The sequence below is a fragment of the Carassius gibelio genome, chromosome B13 (assembly GCF_023724105.1).
Source record: "Carassius gibelio isolate Cgi1373 ecotype wild population from Czech Republic chromosome B13, carGib1.2-hapl.c, whole genome shotgun sequence".
NCBI classification, from domain to species: Eukaryota; Metazoa; Chordata; class Actinopteri; order Cypriniformes; family Cyprinidae; genus Carassius; species Carassius gibelio.
In genome coordinates, this window is record NC_068408.1 from 9,283,767 (window position 1) to 9,293,784 (window position 10,018).

Sequence of the window (10,018 nt, forward strand, 5' to 3'; positions counted from 1 at the left end):
CACCAGACCTTAGCAACTGTATTTTCTCTATAAAAATGGACAGCTCATTAGCGGCTAAATGCTTTAAAACACACAGCATAGCCTATCAAATTGATGGCCTTCACTAAGAAACTAAACCTTTTTGAAATGGCTGATCCATGGTTTAATGCACAGCTGTTGATCTCAAGAAAGTGCCCATTCATCTCAAAGGCAGTTGCTTAACTTATTGTTACTGATAGGAATTCATGGAAAATTTTGAATGGCTGATAGTTTTTCTACAGAATCTACCAGCAGGAGCAGTAGACAGAATTCTGTATATTACTACACTTTACTTTGTAAGTAGATTTTTATTGCTTTCTTTATATTTCTGTGTTAATTATTTTCCCACTTTGTTTTTTTTGTTGTTGTTTTTTTCTGATTTTGTGTTTCACATTGGCAAAGCATTTAATATTAAATGTTTTGGTTACCTTTACATAACATATATTTCTAACTTTCAGCCGTGTGGTTGACTTTTTGGTTGACCTTTGCTGCAACTTGTGTCTCATTCTCTTTATGCATGTTCAGATGTTTTTTTATTATGTTTAAGAGAGCTATATGTACTGTTTGGCTTGCAGTTGGAGAGTCTCAGTGGTGAGGCATCCCTCCTGGAGCTAACTATGGAAGGTGGGAGAGAGTTTCCAAACAAAGTATCAAAGTATAAGGTTGTTAATATACCCACAGTATTGTATTTGGTGGAAATATGTTAACATGCTCATTCTAAACATTAGTTAGAAATGCTTTATATAAGTTAAAGGAATAGTTCATCCACAAATTAAAGATTTTTATCAAATGTCCTTATTCTCACTGCAATGGATCCTCTGCCATTAATGGGTGCCATCAAAATGTCCAATCAGCTAATAAAAGCATCACAAGAATCCACAAGTAATCCACCTGACTCCATTTCATTAGTTAATTAGTTAATGTGCTGTGAATTGAAAATCTGACTGTTTATATTAAAAAAAAGAAAAGTTAATTGAGTTTTTATTATTATTATTATTATTATTACTATTTTTTTTTTAAACAAAAATATGAGTTCTCTATCCATAATATTGCTTTTGTTTTCAATGAAAAAGTTGTCTCATCTGAATCGGGAGAGAAATATGCACAAATCATGTACTGTTTACAAACAAAAAAAGATTTAGAGAGGACAACAGGGACTTTTTCACTGGATGAAGCATGAATTATTATAAATTATGGATTGGTAAATTAAAATGGAATAATGATAAAAATGATTTCTTACAAACACAGAGATTTTCACTTTATAGTACAATAAATGATTGACTTGCATTACAAATTTTACCTGGGGATTATTGTAATAGAGAATGTAGTTATATCAGCTGTTTGGAATCTCATTCTCACGGCACCCATTCACTGCAGAGGATCCATCTGTGGACAAGTGAAGTAATGCTAAATTTCTCCAAATCTGTTCTCATGAACAAACAAACTTACATCTTGGACGGCCCAAGGTGAGTACATTTTCAGCCGATTTAATTTTTGTAGGTGAACTATTCCTATAAAGTGAGTAAATCTGTTTTTCATTTCCCTGCTGAGCCAAGTATGAAATGAAAGGGAAGCTTAGTGTATCATACTTTCACTTCAGACATGCCAATCACTTTGATCTGTCAATCTGTATTGTGTCTGCAGCCAGTGTCACACTGTTTATCTATAGAAGAATAAAATTGTTAGGATTAATCAAGCTCATTTTAATTGTGATTGCTGTGCTATCTGATCACAGAACTGGAATATCTGGAGGTGCTGGGAAACAGAAGTGAACTAATCTGTTTAATGAAATCCTACGTGCCACAAATCAAGAGGTGCTCCCCTGTGGAGATATCAGAAGAAAAATACAGCAGCTGTGTATGGCTTTCATCTCGACACTCTATACCTTCGCCCTGGGTTAATACCGCAATCTCCATGGAGACCTTTGTGCTATTTTGTAACCTGCGTCTATTGTGGTTTCTTTTTGGTACCGTTGTTTATTGACTTTTCAGTAGTACTTCTCAAATGGAGCCAAATATAGCTTGAACAAGTCTCAGTTCACTGATGTGTATTCTTGTAATTTTCTTAGGGATTGAATACACGGAAATGTTTACTTTGAGTTTAGGCCTAATTAGCAAGGTGTGTTTGAAGAGAAGGAACATTCAACTTTAATGCATCTTCCACTGCCAATGAAAGAAAATAACCTGCTAAGTGTTTTATCTTACATAAGTAAAACGCCATATAGAGCAACAAGGATGGTAAACCTTAAAGAAAGTGTTTTAACGTGAAGCAACAGACATGTTGTTAGTGAGTCAGAAGCTTTTTCCGGCAACTTTTAAGAACAGCTCAATTCTCCCAATGTGTCTGCTGCATGAGTCTGTATTTTTTATTTTTTTGCTTGTGTACGCAGTAGAAAAGGGCAGTATGCGTGTTGCCTTTAATGTTAACACCTCATTATCCTGATTAGCATCACCGTAATTATGTTAGCGCTGATAAAAACTGAAAAGGTCAGACTGCAGTGACACTTTTTGTTAAGCTCAGAGGAAATCATTAAGAATTAGCTCTGAGAAGGTTAACCAATCCTGGTTTAAAAACAACTGGTTGCTGATGTGGACTGATGATTTGGGATGAAATGCTTAGTATTTGGGAGTGTTTCTTCTTATAAATAACGATGTACAGTTGCTCCCTGTTCACTACTGTTAAAGGGATAATTAACCCAAAATGAAAATGGTAATTCATTTTTATGGTAAGCTTTTCCAAATTCAATGCTTGATTAAAATTTCTCATAAGTTTAAAGGGGGGGTGAAATGCTATTTCATGCATACTGAGTTTTTTACACTGTTAAAGAGTTGGATTCCCATGCTAAACATGGACAAAGTTTCAAAAATTAAGTACGTTTGAAGGAGTATTTTTGTTCCAAAAAAACCTCTTCCGGTTTGTCACAAGTTTCGGAAAGTCGAAAGTTTTTTTCGAGTATGGCTCTGTGTGACGTTAGATGGAGCGGAATTTCCTTATATGGGTCCTAAGTGCGCGCTCTTCTGCCGGAAGAGCGCGCGCTCCCGTATAGCAGAGCACTGAGAGAGGCTGAGCACAGCCTGATCAGAGCGAGAGCGTCGCGAAAAGTCAAAAAAGAAGTGTGTTTTTGGTTGCCAGGGCAAGACAACCCTGCACAGATTACCAAAAGAGAAACAGCATTAAGGGACCAGTGGATGGAGTTTATTTTTACAGAGCATCAACGGAGTTGTGCAAGTGTTTTTGTTTGTTCCCTGCATTTCGGATTGCACATCGTTTATTTCTTAAGGATAATGCAGTCCCAACGGAAAAGGGTCACGATCGTGTGTTGGAACCACATGCGGTGAGTAAAACTGCTTCAAATATCTCTGTGTTGTTAACTTAGCTATCAGCGCATAAGCACATCAAGTAAACAACATGCGATGTTGTCATCAAACTGCACTTTCCATATGTACAGCTTAAAAAAAAAAAAAAAAAAAAAAAGACGACATAAAGTGGAACTTAGTCATTTTCCAAAACCGCTAAGCAAATATATACAGTTTCAGTACATACCACATAGCATACAGCCTTTGCTGATGCTGCTCTTGTTAAATTTCAGCCTCTGGATCTGTGTCACAGCTTCCACATGCTCTCAACTCAAAAGCCTACACTCAAAAAAAAAAGTTGTTGAACGAACTTAAAAAAATTTGAGTAAACTTTTCCACGAAATTTAATTACATTTTCCAAACAATATCAAATTAGTTTGAAATGATTTGTAGTAATCTTGTTGTACAAACTTAAATTATTTTAGTCAAGACAACAAAAAGAAAATTGGTCCATTCTACTAGATAAAGTTTTGCCATGCCTAATAGAGAAAGTTGTGTCAGGTTAACTACTCTGAATTTTGTCAGACCTACTATATAAAATAATGCCATGTTAACTACATTCAATTTGGTCATGTCTACTATATCTAACAATGCAATGTCAACTACAAACATTTTTGTCCTACCTACTAGAAAAAAATTAAATCATTACACTTATCTAACTTGATTCTACAGTTACTTCCAAATGAAAGTGAAATACATGTTCTATTACATTAAAACCTATTTACTGTATACCTATAGTCTACTCCTGTGAAGAAAGTCAATATGTTAAAAGTCAGTCCATTTAGTAAAAATCTGTATTTAAAACATGAGCACATTTAACCTTGAGTGTCTTCTTAAAACTGCAAATATGGCAATTAAACATGCTCACTAAGTTAAGAAATGACAATGCAAATAAAACATGAGCATATAAGAATATAACAAAATGTTATTTTATTTAGTTTTCTTAAACATGAGATTAAATGTGATTGAGAGACTTAATCACCTCTGCTCATCATGCAAAAATTCAGATACAACAAAAACACATGAGCATACAAGGAAATAAAACAGCATTCACAAAGGGATCCTCAAACAGCACACCCAAGTGAAGAGTTTTGTTTTCTGCGCCTGTGCTTTGGCAGACAATTTACACAAGTTCAGCTCGAGAATAATTTTTTGGAGCACCTTAAAAGTGTAATGGATCTCCTATGGATGAGTAAGATTTAAAGAGTATATTAGTCCAAGTAGCATGGCTGTAGCCAATGCTACATTACCTAAACCAGAAAGCACCTCCACATCTTCCAGCACAATGCAGATATCTTCAGGGTCTTCTGTTGCATCAGCAAATTCATGCCTTCATCACAGAATCCCTAAAAGGTCTTCTTTATGCCCGCTTCGGTTCTTGCAGGGTCATCATCCTTTGGAAAAAAAAAATATATATATATAAAAATTGTAAATGTATGGCATATATATATTAAAAAAAATTATACGGCATGTTTCTTTTTTTTTTTAAATGAAAACCCCAATACAAACATTAAGAAATGTGCACTCAGCTTATTTTAGACTTGTGGACCTCAATGGAATAGTTCTAAATCATTAATAAATAATGGTACAGTAGTGTAATAAAATGCTATAATGTGACACTGAAAATACACATATTTGGAGAGAAACAACAGTTATTTTTAGTGAACCACTCCACTTCCACAGCACATTCAAACTGCCACGAGCCATCTTAAAACAATGCTATGGCGTTCGGTCACCAGATCACAACCCAACTCAACACCTTTGGCAGACTGTGTTCCACTTTATAATGGAAAATACAGTGCCTCTGTCAATATCACAACAATGAATAACTATGCTACCTTAAAATCTCTAACTATCACTCAGTGACTGTTTGAAATTTTTAATTCATTTAGATTAATGACATTAACAAATTACATTTATAAAATCCAGATATTCTCAAGAGCCATTGATACTTCGGTAACACTTTAGAATAATCTCCATTAGTTAATGTTAGTTAATTCATTAAGTAACATGAACAAACAATGAACAATACATTACTGTATTTATTCATCTTTGTTAATCTTAATGAAAATACAGTTATTCATTGTTAGTTCATGCTAATTCACAGTGTATTAACTAATGTTAACAAGCACAACTTTTGATTTGAATAATGCATTAGTAAATGTTTAAATTAACAAACTAAGATTCATAAATGCTGTAGAAGGATTGTTCTTGCTTAGATCATGTTAACTAATGCAGTTAACTAACATTAACTGATGGACCATTATTATAAAATGCTACCGATACTTATTTCAAATCAATATTAATTAACTTTAACCAAAACTGGGCACAATTAAAACAACTGCTGACAGCACACCCTTCCCTCATTCTCTGAAAACGGTTGAGTTACTGAGTACAAGCTTTTTTTCAATTTTTTTAAGAACAGCGTAGTCCTTAGCACCACCAAATTGGTGCAAATCTTTGCCAAAATACAGGTTTGTGTACTTTAATTTCATCTATAAAATCATTAGTCACTTTATTTTCAAACCAACATAGATGGATGCAATGCCATTCACCTAAACGAGCGCCTTGTAAAATATATTACTTTATTACTGAACAAACGGAATGTAATTACTTTGTATGTTAAAGGTATATATATATATATATATATATATATATATATATATATTTTTTTTTTTTTTTTCTCTTTAAAGTGTGACGTGACATTCAGCCAAGTATGGTGACCCATACTCAGAATTCGTGCTCTGCTTTTAACCCATCCAAGGTGCACACACACACACACACACACGGAGCAGTGGGCAGCCATTTATGCTGCGGCGCCCGGGGAGCAGTTGGGGGTTCGATGCCTTGCTCAACGGCACCTAAGTTGTGGTATTGAAGGTGGAGAGAGCTGTTCATGCATTACCCCCACCCACAATTCCTGCCGGCCCGGGACTGGAACTCAAAACCTTTCGATTGGGAGTCCAACCCTCTAACCATTAGGCCACGACTACCCCGTGAAGCCTGGAATTAAACTGCTGTTTTTCATCAGGCCCAAAGTTTATTTTCCATTTCCGTCACTAATTAAAGGGATAGTTCACTTTCAAATTAAATTAGGTATGTTTTAGCTCAACTTAAGGGCATCCAAGATGTAGGTGTCTTTTGTTTTCGAAGTAGTTTACATTTTTATATTTTTAGGTCAAACCGTTCTTGTCTGTGTCTCACATAATGGAGGTCTATGGTCACCACCTCAAAGAGCATGCACAAAGAAGTCCAAATTAAAGAATTCCCCATCGTATGTACACATTGATGACCCAAGACACAAAACGAGCGGTTTGTGTAAGAAAATTAACAGTATTTATTTTGGTTTTATCTCCTGTACACAACCACGTCCAACTGATCTGAGTGTGCGAGTGCTTCTGGCTTAGTCTGCGCAAGCACGGAAAGCACCGGAAGCGATCTCTCACGCGTGTACGTCACTCATTGTTTATTGTTTACCACACAATACACCACCAATCTGCACTGTCTGAAATATAATGCAGTAACTGTAATTATTTGTTTATAATGCACCCTATAATCGTTGCAATTACAATAAACACAACACATTACTCACTCTATTGACAGCGTGCCATTGGGTCCCTCTGGCATTGGACGTCGCCTCCAGTTTATACATGGCAAACTAAACGCAACGTGCAAAACGCTGCGGCTCAACAGCGGAGGAAACTCAGGATCTTCAGTCAGGCTGGTGTGTGATATGATAATGTCCTTGTTGTCGTCTTGTAGTTGTTCCATTCGTGACAACATATGTTCTCCAGTTCTGTTGGCATCTCACAACACTTGCTACTAAAACACCACCAATTTTTAAGAGATCTCGGTCTCTGAGGTTTGAAGACGTGCTGCCGCAGTGGATGATTCCATGATCGCTCCCGAGTACTTTATCTGTGTATTCTGGTTCAAATAAATATGGCTGTGACAAATTCAACGTTGTCTGTTGATATATTGAAATAGTCTTCCATTGCAATTTCCTGTACGTCTAAATATGTTTAAATCTTCACAGTGTAAGGTAACACTTCGGAAATCTCTGTGTAAACCATAGACAGTAAGTGTAAACAATAAGTGCGCTTTCTGTGCTTGCGCAGACTAAGCCAGAGCGCGCACACGTCACACAACAGGAAGTACTCGCGCCCTCACATCAGTTGGACGTGGTTGTGTACAAGAGGTAAAAACGATATACTGTTCTTTTTCTTACACAAACCGCTCGTTTCGTGTCTTGGGTCATCAATGTGTACTTACGGTGGGGAATTGTTTAATTTTGACTCCTCTGTGCATGCTCTTTGAGGTGGTGACCATAGACCTCCATTATATGGGTCACAGACAAGAACAGTTTGACCTAAAAATATAAAAATGGGAAATACTGCGGAAACAAAGACACCTACATTTTGGATGTTCTTGAGGTAAGCTAAAACATACCAAAATTTAATTTGAAAGTGAACCATCCCTTTAAGTTTTGGTTCCTTGCCACTGCCACCTTTGGCGAATGGGGATGCTTGACTGATTGCATAGACACTATTTGAAGAGAGTTGAACTGGATGATGACATCACTGAATAATCAATGAACTGACTTTTTCTTAAAAAAAAAACAAAACAAAAACTGTCTGTTTGTTATTGTCCTCTTGCATTATCGACAAACTATTTTCCTGTTTAATTATGCTGCTTTGACAATGTGTATTGTGTAAAGTACTACATAAATAAAGGTGAATCGAATTGACTATTAAGAACTGTGCTTATCAAACAGGATGATATCATGTAAACCTAAACCAGTGGCTGTGTGGAGTACAAAGGTTTAAAGAGAAGTTAACATCAGTCATTTAATTCATATCGGAGCTTTACAATTTACTCAATATTTTAAAATGTAAAAAAAATGTACATTAACTCTTTACCCATCAGCAGTTTTTGACTCTATACTCACCAAATACTCCATCATATTCATCTTCATTCAGGTAGATGCATAGATCATTGAGAATGCACTCTTGCTTGGTCTCCATGGCGGCATTGTAAGAAAACAGACAAAACATTTTTTTAAGTTCCGATATTCATACATTTGACACCCTTCAATACACATCTCTGAGCCATTATGCATTACAGAGCACTATATCAATAGCTTGTATTAAAAAGCAATATATAAAAAATAAAAAATAAATAAATAAAAAAACTGAAGAAAAAAAAAAACTACCTGAGACACTGGCAGCATCACATCTTGAATCTTTTTTCTAAACACTCCACCCTTTTTGGTAAACACTTTTAGCAGATCATCAGAGAACAGATCCAGTTTGGACATGAATTTTGGAGTGTAAAGGAAGGGTTGTGATCCGATGAAATTCATCATTTATCTGAAGACATAAGTTACAGAGGTCTTGTTTATGGGCAATTCAGCAAAGACAAAAAAGGTTAAAGTGCTACAAAGAAAACTAAATATTTAGTACAGGGTCAGGGTGACAACTTATTTATGACAGAAATCATTTTCGATTATTCCTCTTGATATATTAATCGCAAGTAACAGAATAACATTAACTTACACATACAAGCGCTTGGAGAAACAAAACGTTATTAGCTGCCTACACAGACATAATGTCGGTCCATGACCATAATCTAGCTAGCAGAAGAAATGCAAAAACTCCACTTACAATTACTGAAGCAGCGAAATGTAATACTTACGTCGCTAAAACACTATTTGTTGTTTAAGACGAGAGACTTCGTGAACGCAGTGAATTCAGTCACGAGCACGTGACTTTAACAAGCGTGACTAATCTAAAGCCTTCGATTGGCTGCTGTGCGCTTTGATTGGCATCTCAATCGTTTTAACAATGACGAGCAATAAATTAAATATAGATGAGGAAGACCTAAAATATACATTTGAAACTTTGTCACCCTAACAACAGCTGAATGCAGAGTAAGAATTTAAAATCCTAGGGGACAATTTGGCCATTTCTAATTATCGGGCGTGTCTTATGGCCCTGGTTTTATACATTAATTAATGGTACTGAAGGGTTTTCTGTTCTCTCTTGTTATGCGATGCTTCATTTTAAGGTTATTTGATACTTTTAGTAAAAAAAGAAAAAAAGAAAGTCTGCACCACGTGCTGAATCCAGAAACCTTACATCAGCTACAAAAGACACACTTAAGAGCTATTTTCATACAGTGCTTATAGAAAAATAACTTTCTGGTATGCAACAAGATATTAAGAAAGCATATTTTAATTAGTTTGTTAATTAAATAAAATTAGATGGACGGTGATAGATAAGAAAAAAAAGGCCACTTACCCATCTCACATGTTCGCTGCTGAACAATCCATCTGCATCCGTTTCCGTTGATGACGTGCATCCGGTTAAGACGAACAAAAAATATTCTTGTTGACTCAATTTAAAAAAATGTTGTAAACCTAATTTTTTGAAAATTACATTGTTCATGTTAAATATAATTAAGTTGACACCATTTTTACAAAGAGTTATGTTGTATGTGCTCATTTTAATTAATTAAATTGAACAAAGAGCAAAAATCATTTTTTTGAGTGTACTGGCGCTCGTGATTCTTTAGCTCTGCCCACACGTCACGCCTCTAGGCGCTCGTGTTTTTCCGGAAAAAATCGGTACAGACTATCTTTCTCT

At 35.5% G+C, this 10,018-nt stretch overlaps 1 long non-coding RNA gene across 1 annotated transcript; it reads right to left on the reverse strand.

Annotated features, from left to right (window-relative positions):
- Nucleotides 1-4,324: 4,324 nt before the first annotated feature.
- Nucleotides 4,325-9,705, reverse strand: LOC127970675 (uncharacterized). Its single transcript, XR_008156658.1, has 4 exons — nt 9,674-9,705; nt 8,587-8,743; nt 8,323-8,392; nt 4,325-4,768 (listed from the first exon to the last, which is right to left on the reverse strand). It is a non-coding gene; the product is annotated as an uncharacterized LOC127970675 (long non-coding RNA).
- Between the last annotated feature and the right edge of the window lie 313 nt (nt 9,706-10,018).